This window comes from Giraffa tippelskirchi, chromosome 1, assembly GCF_054371585.1.
Source record: "Giraffa tippelskirchi isolate mGirTip1 chromosome 1, T2T-mGirTip1v1.2.pri, whole genome shotgun sequence".
In the NCBI taxonomy this organism is placed as follows: Eukaryota; Metazoa; Chordata; class Mammalia; order Artiodactyla; family Giraffidae; genus Giraffa; species Giraffa tippelskirchi.
Window position 1 is genome coordinate 15,951,533 of NC_137275.1, and position 21,978 is coordinate 15,973,510.

At 38.0% G+C, this 21,978-nt stretch overlaps 1 protein-coding gene across 2 annotated transcripts in view; it reads right to left on the minus strand.

Annotated features, from left to right (window-relative positions):
- Window positions 1–21,978, minus strand: part of ARHGAP24 (Rho GTPase activating protein 24) — a 556,594-nt gene that overhangs the window by 217,116 nt on the left and 317,500 nt on the right. The window contains exon 1 of one of the 2 annotated variants that reach the window (XM_081497619.1): window positions 10,412–10,667. The exons of the other annotated variant lie outside the window; for it this stretch is intronic. The gene's annotated coding sequence lies outside the window, so the exon portion shown is untranslated. Of the gene's footprint in view, window positions 1–10,411; window positions 10,668–21,978 lie in introns of those variants that run through there. 2 annotated transcript variants of the gene reach the window in all.

The window sequence follows — 21,978 nt, forward strand, 5'->3', positions numbered from 1 at the left end:
CCTCTGGGAGTTCACGATGCAGTGGAGCTAGGAAAGTAAGCTAGAAAAGAAGAAGTTAAAATGCAAAGCAATGGAAGCTGTAGAAGAGGGCTGTGGGGTTGAAGGGCGGGGATGGGGTAAGGGAGAAAATCTCAGAGGAGGGAGGTACTGATTTCTGGAAAGACAAGACTGATCAACTGTCTTTCTAGGCTGAAAGACCCTACCTTGTATAGAAAATAACACAGAGGGGAGACTGCAGAGATGCTAATGCCAGGTGCATATATGAGAAAGTGGCAGAGATGGAGACAAACCTGGGGGGAGGGAGGGAAATAGTCATTCTTATCAAGGCAATCATCTCAAGTGTTTTCCTCCAGTCTCTGTGTGTGTTCATAAGAGATTGGTTTTTCATAATTATTTTTTTGCTCCAGTATTACTTTAAAAAAAATTATTGGAGTATAGTTGCTTTACAATGTCGTGTCAGTTTCTTCTGTACAGCAAAGTCAATCAGTCAAACGTATACATATATCTCCACATTTTGGATTTTCTTCCCTTTTAGGTCACCATAGAACATTGAGTGGAGTTCCCTGTGTTATATACAGTAGTTTCTCATGAGTTATCTATTTTACACATCACATCAACAGCATATATATGTCAGCCCCCAATCCATTCTACCCCCTGGTTTGTCATATTACAAAACTGCATAACATAAAGTTCATACTTTCTGAAATGTATGAGTTTATCTCTGGCATAGAGCCTGACTTCAGAGAGGACTGTGGAGCACTGGGAGTTGCCCTTTGCAGATAATTCACAAAACTTCCATTATTCTATTTGTTATACATATATCACTCATTCTCATTTCAGGAGTTGAAGAAGTTGAAAGTCAAGCATATGGAAGAATTTCTCTACCAAAAAGCAGCTCCTATGAATGAAAAAGAGATGGATCTTAATATATATACTGGAGTCTAACAATTCCTGCTTATTCAGGAAAAGAGAAAAGGAGAGAGAAGATTCAGGCTTATTTTTTGTGAGTTTGACACTATTCGTTTCAATCAATGTTCCAAGAAGTTGCCAGCATAAATGCAAGGTAGATGTTCTTCTAGAAGAAACATGTTGTGGACTTGCTTTATGATCATGGCAAAGTCACTTAGCCTACTTTGAACTGTTTTGGCCATTTGAAATATGTGGGGGCTCAATGACAAGATCTTTAAGATCCCATCCAACTTCCTTATTGTATGATTTGTGCAACTTCCATTTATAAGTAATTAATGAGCTGAGTAAGGAAATGAAATAAACCACAGAACCCTTTGATGTTAAGAAAGAGCCTAAGTCCTCTGACAGAAATAATTTCACAGTCTCTGGGGGAAAGCCCTAAAGGAGACGCTAGCATAGCTTTTAAAAAACTCATATTGGACACAAGGGCAAATGGTCAGTGTGTCTACCCAAAGAAACAGACATGTATCAATTTGGAAAAACTACATTAATCCATTGCTCTAGGTTAAAATTATAGTGAAATAACATTCCTCAAAGACACCTGAAAACCCTTAATCGTTACTTTAGAGTATTTCTGCTTAAATTTGACTATGTCCCTGCGTGGATTCTTAAATTCAAAGAAAGATAAGCAGTAAGCTGGATTTAGAAAAGGCAGAGGAACCAGAGATCAAATTGTCAACATCCGCTGGATCATCGAAAAAGCAAGAGAGTTCCAGAAAAACGTCTACTTTATTGACTACACCAAAGGCTTTGACTGTGTGGATCACAACAAACTGTGGAAAATTCTCAAAGAGATGAGAATACCAGACCACCTGACCTGTCTCCTGAGAAATTTGTATGCAGGTCAAGAAGCAACAGTTAGAACTGGACATGGAACACAGACTGGTTATAAATTGGGAAAGGAGTACATCAAGGCTGTATATTGTCACCCTGCTTATTTAAGTTACATGCAGAGTACATCATGCAAAATGCCAGGCTGGATGAAGCACAAGCTGAAATCAAGATTGCTGGGAGAAATATCAATAACCTCAGATATGCAGATGACACCACCCTTATGGCAGAAAGCGAAGAAAAACTAAAGAGTCTCTTGATGAAAGTGAAAGAGGAGACTGAAAAAGGATGAGATGGTTGGATGGCATCACTGACTCAACGGACATGAGTTTGAGTAAGCTCTGGGAGTTGGTGATGGACAGGGAGGCCTGGCCTGCTGCAGTCCATGGGGTCGCAAAGAGTTGGACACGACTGAGCGACTAAACTGAATTGAACTGAACTGATGCAAATGAGGCAGGAGATTTATTATTAAAACTCCTGGGTAGACTTCTGGCTACTCCACTTGTTTGCTTTGTGACTATAAGCTTGAGTTGTAGAGAATCAAAAAAACTACTTAGCAATATGGAAGTATTTATTTGCACCATGTAGTTTGTAGTTATCAAAAAGGGAAAAAAATAATTGTTTAACTTTTCTTGCTCTCCTTTCTTAAAAGAAAAAATTGAAGCCAGAATGCCTTTGTCTCAAAACGAAATGAAACACTCATCACCACTTGCAATTAGACTAAGGTCATTGGTGTTATTTGGGTTTAACTTCAGTGATGGGTTGTTGGTCAGTCACTCTGTCATGTCTGACTCTTTGCGACACCATGGCCTAGGCTTTCCTGTTCTTTGCTATTTCCCAGTATTTGCTCAAACTCATGCCCATTGAATCAGTGAGGCCATTCATCCATCTCATCCTCTGTTGCCCCTTTCTCCTCTTGGCCTCAATCTTTCTTCATAAAGCCGAATGAACTCACGAAGAATAAATAAGCCAGTCTCTTTAAGATTAATTGGATTTCACCTTTTAAGAATGTTCAATATAAATCTAATAAAATTTGCTCTTTTTAATAGGAAATGAGGGAAGGAATGCATGGGAAGTGTATAGAGCACTAGCTAGAACATATACATGTTAGTCATTATTGGAACTCTTATTTGATGTGAGAAAATGAAAGCTTAGAAATATTAAGTAGCTTGCATAGGATAGTACATGTAAAGTGTACCAGAGCTGGGGCCTCAAATCCTGAAATTCAACTCCATAGCCTTTGATCTTAATCTTTTACTAAGAACTCACTGAAAAATTAGTTTGGAGGAGGACTATATATAGTTATCTCCTTTAAACTGCCAGTGGTGTGGATTGGAATGGTAAAGGACTGAATAAATAATTAAATTCTGAAGAAAATGGTGGCCATGAGAACAATGAGAAAAAAATGCTGAGAATACATATTTTTGAATACTGTAGAGGAAGTGAGGAAGAAGATAAAGATGAAGGGCTCATTTGAGTGGAGGAAAGACATTGAGTTCGAAACACTAGAATATCTGAGATAGTATTGTACAGGGGGCTCTGACTAGCGGGGCAACCACTTAAGAAACAATATATAAGCAACATGGCATAGCTGTGTTCCAAGAAAACTTTATGAAAACAGGCAGAGGGCCAGATTTGGCCTATGGACTGTAGCTTACCAACCCTCATCCTAGATAGCTCAAAGCAAAAGGGAATATTATGGCCATTTTGCTTGTATTAGCCAACATGCCTATATGCCTATCTGTCATTAGTCAGGAGTGAAGATGTCATATACACAGGCACTGGGATAGGAGTTGGGGTAGCAGGTGATAATAGTAAACTTCAGAATCTAGTATGGGAAAGAAACAGAAGTAGGAATTCCCAGCTTGGTCACCAACTCATTAAAAATGACTGAGTCTACCTACAAAATATACCTTTCCAACATGAAAATACCTTTTTCAATACTATGTATAGTCAATAGAAAAAGTTGCCAATAAAATGTTACATGAAAAAGGTGGAATCCAAATTTGCAGTATGAAGCCAATTTTGTAAAAATACGGTGAAACAAAATATTGATACCATATTATGTACACAGATACAGAAGGAAATCTAACAATAGGAATTACTCTACTAGAGAGTGAAATTGGTGACAATTTGTTTTCCTTTTATATTATCATTCCCTTTATAATCCTCTTAATAGTTAACTCCCTTGTGCCAAGACAAAGCATTGTAAATCCAGAGGAAGGGGGCCTTTAAAACAACTTGTACAAAGAATGAGTTAGAAGAGATCTTGCTGACCTGATCTCTAGATTGGGCTTTAAGTTGAAGCCATGAGACTGGATGCAGTCCTCTGAGGAAGAAAGTATAATAGGGGAAAACAAAACAATGAAACAAACACAGAACAAGGAAGTGGCAAGAAGACAGGAGACCTCTGAAGAGAGTGGAGAAAAAAGGGATGGAAGTACAGGCCAGTATCAGATCCTTAACACCACAGGACAGAAGTATCTCAAGAAGAGAGCGCAAAGGTAAATAGTATATACGGTAGCAAGGCAGAAGTGAGCACAAAGATAAGAAGCTGTTGGATTTAACCATTAAGTCAACCATCATTAGCGACCTCTGAGACACATTTTCAGTATTGTGATAGAAATAAATGCCCAATTACAAAGAGTTATAGAGTCAGAGGGAGGCGAGGAAGCAAAGACAGAAAATACAAATTTTTCTTGGCACCAAAAAGAGAAAACTTGGTTGAGAAAGCTGAGTGTGTGTTTGTTCAGTGTAACAGAGGCCTGAACATTGGTTGTGCCCTGAGGAAAAGCAAAGGAACAGGTAAAAGGACATAATTTATAAAGCAAAGCCTGGTTTCATCTTCATAAATATTTTGTTTCAAAGTTCCATAAACAGCAGTGGCCCAGGAAATGCTTCAGCGAATACTCATTAACGAAACGACAGCTATTTAAAAATGTTCCCATAGCTGTTATATGTTTATCACCCCTTGTGTAATAAAGACTTCTGGCATGGAATTTTGTGTCCTTTCTTTAGTATGAGAACGCTTCCGTTCCCTGAGGATTTTCAGAGAATAGGGTACATGGTTGACCTCTTACTCAGACAGAAGGAAATTATGCTTTCACCTCTTGCCCCTGAATAAATTTATCATCCAGTCATTACTTCTTCTGGATGAAGATAGAAATTAGACTGAAAGCTGAAAGCCTGGATGCTAAATGAGTAATATTTCCTGACTTAGTTCCCCTACTCTTTAAAACGAAGGATTTACATTTGCTCATTTCTAAGTCATCACAGCTCTAAAAGAACCAAATGAACAGAAAAATCATACATAAATCAATGCTTATTCTTATTTTATTTATCACAGAACACACTGAAACAACTGCAGGTCCCTAACAGTGGGGGTGTATTTTATTATGTATGGTATAGTCATAGAATAGAGGGTTATACCCTTGTCAATTATTTGTTTTCCAAGGTGTTCAGAAGATATAGAAAAAGTTGCCAATAAAATGTTACATGAAAAAGGTGGAATCCAAATTTGCAGTGTGAAGCCAATTTTGTAAAAATAAGGTGAAACAAAATATTGGTACCATATTATGTACACAGATACAGAAGGAAATCTAACAATAGGAATTACTCTACTAGAGAGTGAAACTGGTGACAATTTATTTTCCTTTTATATTATCATTCTCTTTATAATCCTCTTAATAGTTAACTCCCTTGTGAGTTAGGAAAGGTATTTTACATTTGAGGTTTACAGGAAGGTCGCTTTCATTTCCATTGTATTCAACTCTACTTAGAGTGTTTTCAAGTGGGGAAGAGGGCCTATGGGTGCTAACTTTCCTGATGAACTCACCCCATGCTCTGGAGAAGGACTACAGAAGATATGCTTGATATTAAACATATTCAAAAGCAAGTAGGTTGGAGATAGAAGATACAGACAAATGAAAACTGCCCCTCAGAATTATTATTATTTTCTTGTTAACTTGGAAAGATGTCAGTATTTACCTAGATCTTTGTAACTTTTCTAATCTTTATTTTTTTTAAAGCTTACCAAAATAATATTTGGCTTGTAAAATTGTCTTAGACTCAGCCGTTTTCATTTATTCTTCTGTTCCCACCCCCCGCCTCAACTATTAATAGAGCAAATGCTAGCAGCATCTTCTTGTAGCAAATGCATTATCAATTCCACAATGCTTTCAGCAAAATCAACAAACCAAAAAGGGGTATTGGAAAATGGCTGACACCTCCATGTCCTCCAACTCTACTTTTTAAATTATTATTACCAATAGGCACCTGATGCTGTTTCTTCATAGCAATTGACAGTTCCAAATTACTCTTTGCTGACAGCAATTTCATAATTTGTTAAATGGCATTATATAATGAAATTTTCATGTTTTAGCATGCTCCAGCAGTGAACTAAATAACAAACACTTTGGTAATAAAATATGAAGTAAAACATATATGGTTTTTGGATCATTTATTTGTTAACAACCTTTCAAGTTATATTCACTTAACAAACAATTAGATATGCTGCTGCTCAGTTGTGTCCGACTCTTTGACCCCATGGAATGTAGCCCACCAGGCTCCTCTATCCATGAGATTTCCCAGGCAAGAATACTGGAGTAGATTGCCATTTCCGTCTCCAGGGGATCTTCCCAACCCAGGGATTGAACCCACGTCAACTGTGTCTCCTGCATTGCAGGCAGATTCTTTACTTGCTGAGCCACCTGGGAAGCCACTTATTGCACTAAAATGTACCAAAAGAACCTCGGTCTTAGACCACATCAACTCTTCAATCGTCCAGAAGTATCAATTTAGTTCATCAAAAAAGGCCAGTATATAAGGATATAGTTCAGTTTGAGCATCTTTTCTTTCCTGAGAGGTTGCAACTGAAAATCAGCAAAATGAAGATTTTTATCAGAACAAATCAATTATCTCTCTGTTCACCAATAGAAGAAATATCAGTAGCTTCTCTCTTTAGTTCACATCCTACAGCATTAAGCTTGACAGCCCCTTGGAAAGCATACATCTTGCTCATTGAATTCTAGTTCAAGAGGGGCTAGCTTCTGAAGACTTCTGGAGAATTTTCACAAGGTTGTGCTAAAAAAAGGATCCTTATAAGGCACTACGGGCTTCCCAGGTGGCACAGTGGTAAAGAATCCGCCTGCCAGTGCAGGAGACTCAGGAGACGCAGGTTCGATTCCTGGGTCAGGAAGATCCCCTGGAGCAGGAAACGGCAACCCATTCCAGTATTGTTGCTTGGAGAATCCCATGGATAGAGGATCCTGGTGGGCTACAGTCCAGAACGTTAAGAGTTGGATACAGCTGGGCATGCACGCAGACACATAAGGCATTATCAGTGAACACTGTCACATGTTAATTTATTTCAGATTTTCCTTTCTTTACTAGTTTTAAAAGTCGTTTTCTAAATAGAAACCTTCCCAAGTGTGTATTCCTAATTAATGATATTGAGTTTTCAGTGATTTAAAGTATAGGTGTTGTGGTAATATAGTTCTCATGTAAAATATACATCATGCATCAAATTTTCTAATTAGGTATGAATGTGAAAATTAAATTTTAGTTAACCTGAAATAGTCAAGTAGAGAAAACTTTTACTGAATTGACTTAAAATAGTATCCTTTTCATTTGAAAATAACTCATGCCATTTAACTGAAAGTAGGGGGCAAAAATAAGCAAAATTTCTACTTTTTAGATAATGTTTCTACATTTATGCAGACCCTGAATTTACTGTTGCAAACAAAAGATAGTCCCTAGTTCATTGTTTCAAACAGAAAGAGTTTGTCATATATATCACAAAATGCTTTTACACCTAGGACCAATTTCCACAGCGACTAGGTGAAACCTGTTTTTTTTTTTTTTTTAAAAAATAGTTTCAGTTTGAAAAGGGCCTTCAACACAAAAGACCTCACAGCATAATTCTTTATAAAGCTCTATGATCAAGGAATTAACAGTGGATTCTTATTAAAGCTGGAATGTAGAACTACCCTGGACTCAATTTATAGCTTCATGTATTGTCAAACATATCCAATTTTAATTTCTTTCTTGTGCGAAACAGAATTAATGATCAAGATTATTGAGAAATCAGTGATCCATTTTGCTCTGAAATGCACCAATATAAAAAATGTGGGAAGAGAAGAAAACATATATTCAGCTACTAAATTCAATGTTTTATCTTATTTTCAGCTTAGAAAAAGCTGCAAATAAGAGAAAGATGCAGTTTTAAAAAACCAAGGTATAATGGAGACAATTAGCCTTACATTCCTCTTTTTTCCCTAAAGTTTCATCAGCACACAGAAGAACTGCATAGATTAGATGACAATGATCATTTTTCCTTTTCTCTCTTTTCTACCAAGCAGTATTATGCTATTTCTCAGACACACACGCATGTGAATAGCATATGTGTGAATGGGACTAAAATAATGTACTTAGTACTTGTTCACTCACGCATGCTCAGTTGTGTCCAACTCTTTGTGACCCTATGGATGGAGTGTAACCTGCCAGGCTCCTCTGTCCATGGAATTCTCCAGGTTAGAATGTTGGAGTGGGTTTCCATTTCCTTCTCCAGGGGATCTTCCCAATCCAGGGATCAAACTGACATCTCCTTATCTCCTGCATGACAGGCAGATTCTTTACCACTGTGCCACCTGGGAAGCCCAGTATTTAATTAATACTAATTAATATTCTGGCCCACTTGGAATTGGTTAGTCAATGATTCCTTGACACATGCCTCCAGTAATTGCATAAAAAGGAGAACAAACAGCACTTTCTGTATCTGATGTAGGAATGAGGTAGTTATCCCAGAGCCACTTCCATGGCAACTTCTACTACAGAACACAACTAAGAATTTGGACACAAACCAAAAGCCTCCTAAGCACCTAAAATAGATGTCACTATGTCTGTGCACTTTGGCTCTGCACTTTCCTCATAAAAGATTCTCTTGGGTCTTTGGATAAAGTTATAGCCTCTCATTCCTTCCATATATATTTTTTTTAATAAACTTGTTTGTTTTCTGGTTTTCTTGGGCACAGCACAAATGAAATGATCATTACAAAGAGATGGTTGAAGCTGAAGAGAGTTATTAGAGGAATACAAATTGTCCACACCAGCAGGTAAAGAAATCACAGTTCCATATGGATGATGAATAAAAGGAAAAAAAGGCCCATAAAAATACTACAATTTTTAAAGCACAGTAATTATGTGACCTTATGACATAAGAAGGATGGCCTTACACACCACAGAATAGGCCCCCCAAGGATTATGACGTTATAGAATAAGTCTATGATGTGTATTCATGACGAGAATACTGAGAAATTCACAAAACTTTAAATTGAATTTAGTCCTCTCCAGAGAGACAGTAAAATATCTAAGGCTTCCCAGGTGGCTCAATGGTAAAGAATCCGCCAACCAATGCAGGAGACTTGGGTTCTATCCCTGGGTCAGGAAGATCCCCTGGAGGAGGAAATGGCAATGTATTCCAGTATTCTTGCCCGGGAAATCCCATGAACAGAGGAGCCTGGCAGGCTACAGTCCATGGGGTTGCAAAGAGTCGGACACAATGGAGCCCATGCATATTATTATAGTAGATTTCAGAAAGATAACTCTCCAAAAAATGGCTAAATTCTCTCTAAACTTTTTGGAGTTTTCAGCAGTAAACTTCTAAGCTTCCCTTTCTGGAAAGTCCATAGACAGAGAACTCCTTAGTTGCCTCTGTTACCTGTTTTCTGACCAGCAGCAAATACTATGTATAGTATTAGCTAACGACGCCTCTGGGGCAAGAAGGACATCTCAGATGACAGCGGTAAAGGGGTCTAATTTGTCCGCTCCCCTGCCGGGTCGGCTACTCCTCTTCCGCTCAGAAAACCCATTCAGAGCTCAGTGATTTGAACTCTTATAGCAAATATCACTCTTAGAAATGCTGTCCCTTTAAGGCGGATGAGCTTAATAAGGTAAACTTCATCCAAAAATAAAAAAAAGAAAAGCAAGTTTACCAGAATTCGTAAAACTAAATGGGGGTAAAGAGAAGGAAGGGTTAAAATGAACAAGTATAGAAACAAACTAAAGATGAAGCTCCAGTTTAAACACTCATGTTTTCCAGGTCAGATCCACCAAGCTGTGATGAGGTCAGGGAGTCTTGACCCAGACAGTTAAAGGGCCTGGGGCTTGCCCTGTGCTGGTTCCCTTATCTGACTGACTCTATAGGTTCTGTACTTCAAGCTGACGATGCATTAACCAATCTCTGCCCCCCTTCCCCAAGTCAAGAGCATTCTGTGCATTCTGTAATAATAAAGCATATCCTGCTTTATTCAACATGAACAATAAAACATAAAAGCCACTCAAGACAAGAGTCAACAAAGGACAAAACTAAACTAAGATTCACTATCAAATAACAACAATTATTAGTTTCCTCAAAACAAAACAAAATCTTAGCAGCTTCAACCAACAACAGCTACAAAACAATACTGAAATGCTCAAGAGCTAAGATATTTTAAGAGTGTGTTTTCTCTCAGAATAGAGGCAAAGTGGGAGAAAAAGGTCAGATGACCACAGAATACTTGTGCCTGAAAGAAATGAACCTTGAAGGAGATTTCTATGAGTTAAAGTACAGTACCTTATAAGTAACTGGTCTGGTCTACTCACAGCTGTTTCCAGTGTCGACTCTTGCTTAACTGTCTACTGACTTCAGTTTAAAGTTAATTCTCTTGGCAAAAAAGTACAGAGCTTGTCTGGAAAGCACTGTTGGGACATAAACCATTCCTTTCAAAGCAGTGGTAGCTGGATTTAAGTTTTCTTGTAGAGGGGGATAGAAATGCTTCCTGTAGCAAATCTTCTTCCTCCTTCCCCTCAGATTTAGTCAGTATCCTCCTATCCCATATATTGAAGAAAGAGACAGAGAGGGAAGGAAAAAAAAAAAAAACCTGCCAGGAAATATACCTTAAGTAATGTAGTATTTGAGCATTTAGAAATAGACAAAAAAAAAAAAAAAAGGAGAGGGATTAAAAATGAGAACCATAGAAAGTACATCAGGATCTTAAATATAATTTAGCCCAATGCCTTCACTTTGTAAATAATGAAAATGATGCCTAGAGAAAATATGATTCGTGTAAGGTCACTCACACAGCTCATATGTGTCAGTTAAGAATAGTTATCGGATTTCACAACTCCCAGTTCAAGGCTTTTTCTATTACGCTATTGTACCTGAGGGGAAAGGGTTTACCTTTTTCCTCTGCATCCTTGTAGAATACCCACATGAGCTGGCAGGCGAAGTAATACAATTACAATGTCACAACCACCTGTTCTCAGAAAAAAAATTTCCTTCCACTTCACAGTCCTTAATACTGAACATCTCGCTCTCTAATGTCTAATTTCTTTTATATTTATGAAATAATATTTTCCTCTGCTGATTTTCCAGAATATTTTTTATGTCTCAGGAGTTGTCATTTTTCAGGGGGTATGACTATCTCTTAGTCCTTACAGAGGATGCCTTCTGAAAGGGACGGAGCTGTGACAGTTGTTAGAGGAAGTATTCAGTCTCCTACCCAGTATCGGTGGTAGTTACTTGGCTCTTGAATCAGAAACAGATTATTATTACCAAAAATCTCTGCTTCTAAATTGTCAAAAAAAATTTCACCATACATACAAGTTTATTTTTTAATCACTTTTTTAAAAGATTTTTTTGATGGGGACCATTTTTAAAGTCTTTATTGAATTTGTTACAATACTGCTTCCTTTTTTATGTTTTTGGCCATGAGGCATGCGGGATCTTACCTGCCCCACCAGGGATCAAACCAGCACACTCTACACTGGAAGATGAATTCTTAAACACTGGACCACCAGGGAAGTCTGCTATTCTTGACTATGACTTTTTATATATTTTGTTAAATATAAGATAAACATCACAATAATTTTTATTTGGTATCTGTCACATCACTTTTCCTACTTATATAGGAGAAATTATTTTTCTTGAACTGAAGGGATGATTTCTTTATTATAATTTTTTTAAAAGTTTCCTTCCTGAAATACATTCGTTCATTCACTTATTAAACAAATATTAATTGAATATTTATAAACCTACCTCATCCTTCCCTTGTGGAATATAATAACAGACAAGCAATAGCTTTTTCAGAGAAGTGCACAATTTTCAAGTAAAATCAAAGGGTTTAGATGGGAAGTAAGGCCAATTTTCTTTAACTTATGTTTTTCTTCATTCCCACACATTAACCATGTGCCCAACATTTACTTACATTCTACACATTGAGTCATTCACTTTCAAAAACATCCATCCTAGGATCAGATAAGCCAAAATACGAAGTGGCCCAGGCTAAAATTGCTCTGGTCACTACTGATCTTTCTGTTTGATGTGACTCCTTAAAATATTAATGTCAAATCGACTTTACATGCTATGACTCAAAGACACAATTAACTAAATTCTCAGATCATTAAAGACCATTTTCAAACTTTTACTCATTCCTTATCTCAGAAATTCACTGTTTGGCTTTGATATTTCTTGTCTACTTTTAAGATTCCATTTATCTATGCTTGTCTTGGTCTTTGGCAGAAAGCAATGTAATTGTGAACAAATAATTGTGAAAGTATACTTTTTAAAATGAAAATTGGATTAGATTTTTCAAAACATTTTCCGAAGTGTTGAGCAATAAACACATACCATATAAATCTTCTAACCCTGACAAATAAACAGTTGATATTCAGAACACGTAAATGTTGAGAGAGAAATCTTGTAAAACATACTCTGTGCTTCTTGACACAATGGCATGATCCTATTCTCCTTTTGTTCTTAATTAATCTTGCTTGATGGAGCTCCAAGAAAATGAAAACCCCCACAGACATTAACATCTAATCTACATTTATACCTAACACTAATATGTCAAATATGACAAGAGTTTGACACAGAGATGTGTATTCCTTGGGTTTACTAAAATTTTTTCATATTTTTTCTTTACTTCTTAAGCTTTTACTCTTTATTTGAACATTTGGCCTTTTGGATGTTGGAAGGGGTAGGAAGGAAGTATGAGTAAAACCTTGAAAGAGAAGTAGGCTGTGAGCAGACACAGAGATTCAGATGGAATGACTGACGTCAGGGTGATTCAGGGCTGTTAAGTAGACTCAGGGGGAAAAAAAAAGGTGTAGAGAGAAGTCACGTACCAGCAGGTTGCTTAGAACAGAAGTGGGTTGAGCTACAGGCAATAGATTATAGGTACTGACTTCAGGAACCAAAGTCTCTCGAAATAGGGTAAGCAAAGAAAGAACCAGCAATTTTGGAGACCAGTGCAAACAACAGGAAATTGGCCCTCAAACTTACTTTGTAATTCATAACCCTGTTCCTTTCTCCCCATTGAGAGGGAAGCAATTGCTGTCAATATGTGAAATTCAGCACTATCTAAAATAACACAGTGGTATACAATCATTTAAAAAAATCCTATCTCTTTATATTTAGGTCCCTTGGACATATTCCAGGTTGCCCTACTCTGGGCATGCTCTGAATTTCAGAATCCTTAGGTAAGTTTAGAGGAGAAGAATTACTGTGTTATGAAGATGGAATCTATGGAGTTGAATTCCACTGATGGGAGTAGCACTTGGAGCAGAGGTGAACTCCAGGGCACACTGTATTAACACAGGCAAGGCTGTCGGAATTCTCAAACTCTCAGTCTCCTCCTCTCAATTTTCAGGTTTACAGTAATACTAGAAGAAGGTTTGTACTAAAGAATCCCAGAGAGCAGTTTTGTGATAGCAGGGAAGGGAAGTGATCACGTGAACAGCTGTTAGATTATTTTGTGTTTGGTAACAGTTTTCATAGGTGGACATTTTTAACTGTCCCAGGGGACTGACGCAAATAAAAATCTCAAGCATCAACTCTCTTAAACTAGTTCAAGCTCCTGCTTGCTATGCTGCCTTCTCTGTTCATAGTCCAGTCTCCTCACAGCAGCCAGAGTCACCATTCCCCTCTTCATCTCCTCGGTTGGTTTCCATCATCTCCTGATTTATATCATCCAACAGGTTCCCATCATCTCTCCTTTCAGTGGTTTCCCATTATCCCCTGGTTCACACTGCCCAAAAATTTCCCTTCATTCTTTGCTTCATGCCTACAATGGTTTGCCATGGCCCTTGGTATAAATCCAAATGCCTAGCCATAGCCTCCTAGGATCTTCATCATTTTGCCCCTATTTATCTTTCCTACTTTCCTAAATGCTGTTCCATTTGTCTAGAAAGTGCCTCCCTCATATCTTCACAGAACTACCTTCTGCTCAGCATTCAGAGCTCATTTTAAATGCTTCCTCTCCAGAAAAAGAATATCCTGACCACTCTGGTTAACCATCCTCCCGACCACATACACATACTCTCTCTACCTCGTTTCTCTATTTTGGTTTTTCTTCACAGCACTTACCACTATCCAAAATTATCTTTGGTTCTTTTTTAGTTATTCATTCATTCAATTAGTTTAAATATGTTCACTGTATCTCTTCTAGAATAAGCTGCTATATAACGCAGGGAGCGCAGCCTGGTGCTCTGTGATGACCTAGATGGGTGGGAAGTAGGCTCAAGAGGGTAGGGATATATATACATTATATATAGTTATATGTGTGTGTGTGTATATATATATAGCTATGATTGATTCGAGTTGCTGTCTGGTGGAAACAAACACTACATTGTGAAGCAATTATCATCTGATTTAGAACAAATAGAATAAGTTTTATAAATTAATTATAAAATATTATCAGAAATGTATCAGAAGTTACAAATAAGATCAGAAAGATAAGATTTAGGCTCTTTTAAATCTCATCATTCCCAGTGTTCAGAACAGTGTCGACTGTAAAATAGGTCCTTGATCAACATTTCTTGAATGAATTATTTATTGTCCTGCCTGGGTTACTACTCTTCAGTCAACAAGCATCTAACCTAAGTCCACAAGCATGAGGGCAAAGACTAACCCACCTTTACAACTGATGGAACCCTGCAAATCTCCCCGTGGCTCAGCACCTAGGCATCCCAGAAATGAAGAGCGCCTGTTGGACTCTAGGTATGTAACTGTACCTACACAAGGGGACTCTAAGCCCTTAAATTCTCCTAACGCAAAGGCCAGAGTATACCTTTGACTTGCCAGAACATCCTTTATGGATACATGCACCAAACTAGGTATGGGATTATATTTGCTAGAAGGTCCTGAGAGCTTCTGGCTATTTCCTTTGTTTTCTAAACTCTACAGTAACTGCCTTTATTTAAACAGCAGATATCCGACAACAAATTTTATCCTTTCCAGGTGGTTTTGAGAAACTGCTCTCAGCTGCCAACTCTTCAGGAGAAGAAGCTAAATCTTTGCATTCACAGCATATGTTTTCTAAATGAAAAGGGGGAAGACTAAGTAATTTTAGGGAGGTGAGCTCACAGATAATCTCATCCACCATCTCAGTCCTCCTCCACACTGATTCAGAGCTCTCCAGTGAGCTGTAAATTGGATTGTCTCCGTCTCCAGTCCTACTGATTCCTAATTACCTGTCCTAGTGAGTCAGCCTCTGGGTCCTGGGGCTCAGATGCACTGTGGGATGATGCGCCTGGCTCAACACACGCTGGGTCCAGTCACATCCAAAAGGTACTGAAAGGGAAACTTCCCTGATGGTCCAGTGGTTAAGACGTTGCCTTCCAATGTGGGGGGTGTGGGTTCAATTCCTGATTGGGGACCTAATATCCCACATGCCTCATGGCTCCACCCCAAAAAAAACATAAAAAAGAAGTTAAAATAAATAAATAAAAAAGAAGTAATATTGTAACAAATTCAATATTGAATTTTAAAAAATGGTCCACATCAAAAAATCTTTAAAAAAGAAACATGTTAATGTGATGGTGGGCAAACAGAGGGGGATTCTTTGTTAGGAAGAAAATGATTTTTCCCAAACACCACAGCAGTTGTCCTCTAGGACACAATGATGCAGAGAAAAATCCCTTGCTGTAACATTGTTGCCACTAAATGGAAAACAGCATCATATAAAATAATTGTTGGAAAAAATGCCCTTTTCTTATGTACTAAGATTAAATATTAATCAAAATACATAGGTGCCACTTATTTAGTTAATAAATCAAAGCTAAAAATATTTTTTATTACTTTCTATGGACAAGGTTTTGTGCAAAGTCATGAGGTCTCTCATCCTGGAGTCTGAAGTCAAGTGGGTCTTAGTAAGCATCACTACGAACAAAGCTAGTGGACGTGATGGAACTCCAATTGAGCTATTTCAAATCCTAAAAGATGATGCTGTGAAAGTGCTGCACTCAATATGCCAGCAAATTTGGAAAACTCAGCAGCGGCCACAGGACTGGAAAAGGTTAACTTGCATTCCAATCCCAAAGAAAGGCAATGCCAAAAAATGTTTGAACTACTGCACAATTGCATTCATCTCACATGCTAGCAAAGTAGTGCTAAAAATTCTCCAAGCCACGCTTCAATAGTATTAGAATCAAGAACTTCCAGATGTTCAAGCTGGATTTAGAAAAGGCAGAGGAACCAGAGATCAAATTGCCAACATCCGCTGGGTCATCAAAAAAGCAAGAGAGTTCCAGAAAAACATCTATTTCTGCTTTATTGACTATGCCAAAGCCTTTGACTGTGTGGATCACAACAAACTGTGGAAAATTCTTCAAGAGATGGGAATACCAGACCACCTGAGCTGCCTCCTGAGAAATCTGTATGCAGGTCAAGAAGCAACAGTTAGAACCAGACATGGAACAATGGACGGGTTCCAAATTGGAAAAGGAGTACGTCAAGGCTGTATATTGTCACCCTGCTTATTTAACTTACATGCAGAGTACATCATGTGAAATGCCAGACAGGATGAAGCACAAGCTGGAATCAATATTGCCAGCAGAATTATCAATAACCTCAGATATGCAGACACTACCCTTATGGCAGAAAGTGAAGCGGAACTAAAGAGCCTCTTGATGAAAGTGAAAGAGGAGAGTGAAAAAAGTTGGCTTAAAGCTCAACACTCAGAAAACTAAGATCATGGCATCCAGTCCCATCACTTCATGGCAAATAGATGGGGAAACAATGCAAACAGTGACAGGCTTTATATTCTTGCCCTCCAAAATCACTGCAAATGGTGACTCCAGCCATGATATTAAAAGACACTTGTTCCTTGGAAGAAAAGCTATGACCAACCTAGACAGCACATTAAAAAGCAGAGACAGTCCTTTTCCAACCAAGGTCCTTCTAGTCAAAGCTATGGTTTTTCTTGTAGTCATGTATGAATGTGAGAGCTGTACCATAAACAAAGCTGAGCATTGAAGAATTGATGCTTTTGAACTGTAGTGTTGGAGAAGATTCTTGAGGATCCGCTGGACGCAAGGAGATTCAACCAGTCAATCCTAAAGGATATAAGTCCTGAATATTCATTGGAAGGACTGATGCTGAAGTGGAATCTCCAATACTTTGTCCACCTGATGCAAAGAACTGACTCATTGGAAAAGACCCTGATGCTGGGAAAGATTGAAGGCAGGAGGAGAAGGGGACGACAGAGGATAAGATGGTTGGATGGCATCACCGACTCATTGGACATTAGTCTGAGCAAGCTCTGGGAGTTGGTGATGGACAGGGAGGCATGGTGTGCTGCAGTCCATGGGGTCCCAAAGTTGGACACAACTGAGCAACTGAACTTATGAGGTCTGTATAATAATCCCTTGTTATATCATGGGATGATAATATTTCTGTATCCAGAATACAAAATTCCCTAGGAAAAATAGGTCTCTATTCCTTTCTTCCTTTCTTTACTTCTTTATTTTCTTCAGTTTTTTGAAGCTTGTACTTATTAAGTTCATATAATAGGCAATGTCTGAGTATAAAGACAAATACAAAATCCAACATAGGGAATCTTGGAGGTGAAAGAAGTCTACTGACTATTGGGGAAATCAACACTGAATTATACGAGAACACAATGGAGGGATTCCCTGATAGTTCCGTAGTTAAAAAATAATCCCCCTGCCAATGTAGGATATGCTGGTTCGACCCCTGGGTTAGGAAGATCCCTTGGAGAAGGAAATGGAAACCCACTCCAGTATTCTTGCCTGGAAAATCCCATGGGGAGAGGAACCTGGTGGGCTACAGTCCATGGAGTCTCAAAGAGTTGCACATGACTCAGCGACTGAGTATGCACACACATGACACTATAAGAAGGGACATGATCAAAGAAGGTTTCCTTGTGGAGACGCAACCAAGAAATACTTTGAGTGCAGAAGGAAAGGAAAAGGCCCAACATTTCAGGCAGGAGATAAGGATAGACTTGGGCCACTTCAAGTAGTTCTACAGAGCTGGAAGGCAGAATGAATGGCATACAGTAATGGGTAAAATATGCAGAAAGAAATACAGGCAAAAGCCAGAGTCAGGAACCTGGGCTTTAACCTGAAGGTCGTGGGTAGCTACTAAAGGAATTTAAACATGGGCTATTTTGTTTTTAGACTGCTAAGTAGAAAAATAATTTAGGAACAAGTGATCTAAAGGACTACTTAAGAGGATGCTACTATATTAGTACAAGACATTGTGATGGTCTGGAGGGACAGAAAGACAGAGATGATCTCAAAAGATATTTAAATTGTTCCATAGGTAGGGAGATAGAGGATAGACACACTTACTTCCAAAATGTCCATAAAATCATTACAGAAAAATTTATAAAGTGTTAGATGTGCATGAAAATGTAAATGCTTATTATATAAAAGACATTTTTCATAAATTCTATCCATTTGCTGATTAAGAAGCCAAGGCACCAAACTTAAAAGAGTGATAGCAGAATTTGAACTCATGTTCCCATGGCTACAATACCATATTCTTTACGCAGAATTGTCCATCCCTTTTAGGAGATCATAGAGTTTGGACACCTTTTTAAACTTGGGTGACTAGGATTGAAGAGACTGGAATATAATTTGAAAGGATCTTAAAAGATTCATTAGGCAGACTGCTTAGATTTTTTTAAGTATAAGCATGTTCAGACTTGAGATTCAACACAAACAATGGGCTTCTCCAATGGCTCAGTGGGTAAAGAACCAGTCTGCAATACAGGAGACGCAGGAGACATGGGTTCAACACCTGGCCCGGGAATATCCCCTAGAGAATGAAATGGCAAGCCACTCCAGTATTCTTGCCTGAAAAATCCCATGGACAGCAGAGCCTGGGGGCTACAGTTCAAAGAACTTCAGGAAGTCAGTGAGTGAATAAGCACAGCATACAACACACAAACAATTGTATTTGCATCGTGTCTATGAAACTGTATGTTTTTCTCCCTGCAAAGCACAAACCCTTCATCAAATTCCTCTTGATAATCTAATCATTTTAAGCCTGAAAGGTTTATTCACACGCTATAGAAGGATAGCCAGTTGAAATCAAAATGAAAGTCGACTTGGCAGATATCCTAGTTCAATCAAGTCAAATACTGAGTTTTGAGTAGAATGCAGTTTGAAAGACAAGTCAGCTTCAATGAGTCTAGGAAGGGAAGAGGTAAAACTCTTCAGACACTGAAAACAGAAAGGGGCAAACAGCTCAAACAGGAAAAAAAATGCTGAGATTTGCCTTACAGTTGGAAGAGGAAATTTCTTCTCTAGCATATTTTGCAGCTACTATAGGTAGGAAAACCAGATAGTTCACTATCCAAAACTTGTCTCTTTGAGATTAAAAAGAGGCACTGATTAATTACAGTGGGATAGCAGATAAAAACTAGGGCTCTTATAGACAAGCCCAGAAATACACCATCCTACCTAGAGGTTTGCATTAAACCTGTCTTTCAGATGATGATATTATCAAAAATGAGGTCATTGGTTTTAAAGTAACTGGCTCTTAAAGTGAGTCGAGATAAAAAGAAAAAAGAATTTTTATACAACTTGGACAAGGTATTCAAATACATATACAAGGGTCAGATCAACTGAACCATTTGGGATGTAATAATCCTTTTAGTTCCATAGTTTATTTTATTAAAAAATGATATGGAGCAATAAGAAATGACAGTTCATTTCAAGACAGTCACAGACAGCAGTATACAGTGTCTAGTAACAGTCGTGGTAGTCGCTCAGTTGTGTCCAACTATGCAACCCCATGGAATATAGCCCACCAGGCTCCTCTGTCCATGGAATTCTCTAGGCAAGAATACTGTTGTAGGTAGCCATTCCCTTCTCCAGGGGATCTTCCCAACCCGGAGATCAAACTCAGGTCTCCTGCATTGCAGGTGGATTCTTAACTATCTGAGAGACCAGTATGTAGTATCCCATAAAAAGTAATGTATTCACATACACGTTTTGGCTATAAAATATAAAGATGTTAGTCTAGATGGGTGCCCTGAGCTATTTTGATTGTTTCAAAATAAGCACAGGCCTTATTTTTCAATGCATTAACCATAACAGAATCAATATTAATAACACCAAATTGAGTCAAATCTCAATCCACTCTCCTGCCCCACTTTTAGATTTGTTTTTCTTAGATGAAAATATCCTTTCTTATATGGCAAAGTTCCTTACTAAGTTGGACGAAAGGAAGGATGAGCATAGCACAGGAAGCAAACATTCTCAGGTACAAACAAGAGATATCAGCCACGATTAATTAGGTTTCCAACCTTGGACAAAACAATCGACTTCACTGGGACTTAATTTTCTCCTATTTAAAAAATGAGAGGATTTCGTTAGAGTACAGTGGGGATTATTTCAGATGTCAAGTTGGCCCGTCCTCTGAGATAATTATCTCCCATATGTTTTATATTTGTTTAAGGTTTATTCATCTATGAGGACTGAGAAGATCTGTTGCATCATAAAAATACTAAAACAGCCATTTATTGAAGAAACAACTGCACTGGTAACCACAATTATGATTTTTTTAAAGATTTCCCAGAATAAAAACATAGACAGTGGGGAAACATTTTAGTTTTTAGGGTATAATAGGAGGACTATTAGGATTTTCCTATGGGAAAAGTCATCAGATACAAAATGCTGAACCACCTAGTGCTTAATATTTTTTAAATGTTAAGCTTCTTTGGGCTCCCCAAACTACTAAATTTATACCAAAACAATCCAGATTTTTCTCAGAACTGTAGAGTTGCTTCCTGACACTGTCATTTTTAACAAGGAAAGAATGAATCCACATTTATAAGACAGAGAGTTGGAAATAAATAGAGAAGGCTCCATCTGCACTGTAGTCCTTGACAAGTTCCTAGATACACGAGCATGGTTCAGAAAATGATAAAATCAAAATGCCCATCAATTCTTTGACATTGGACCTCAAGATTCAAGGCCAACAAATACAAGGAAGTCAGACTTTTCCCCCATATTATTTTCATTCCTTTCCAATGTATAAATAACATATTTCCTTATATATATATAAATAATAATCAACGATTATTAATGATCAATGCAAAGAAATAAAGGAAACAATTGAATGGGAAAGACTAGAGATCTCTCCAAGAAAATCAGAGATACCAAGGGAATATTTCCTGCAAAGATGGTCTCAATAAAGGAAAGAAACAGTACGGACCTAAGAGAAGCAGAAGATATTAAGAAGAGGTGGCAAGAATACACAGAAGAACTATACAAAAAAGATCTTAATGACCCAGATAACCACAATGGTGTGATCACTCACCTAGAGCCAGACATCCTGGAGTGCGAAGTCAAATGGGGCTTAGGAAGCATCACTATGAACAAAGCTAGTGGAAGTGATGGAATTCCAGCTGAGCTAATTCAGATCCTAAAACATGATGCAGTTAAAGTGCTGCACTCAATATGCCAGCAAATTTGAAAAACTCAGCAATGGCCACAGGACTGGAAAAGGTCAGTTTTCATTACAATCCCAAAGAAAGGCAATGGCAAAGAATGTTCAAACTACCACACAATTGCACTCAATCATACACTAGCAAACTAGTGCTCAAAATTCTCCAAGTGAGGCTTCAACAGTACGTGAACTGAGAACTTCCAGATGTCCAAGGTGGATTTAGAAAAGGCAGAGGAAACAGAGATCAAATTGCCAACATCCACTGGATCATGGAAAAAGCAAGATAATTCCAGATAAATATTTACTTCTGCTTCATTGACTATGCTAAAGCCTTTGACTGTGTGGATCACAACAAACTGGAAAATTCTGAAAGAGATGGGAATACCAGATCACCTTACCTGCCTCCTGAGCAATCTGTATGCAGTTCAAGAAGCAAC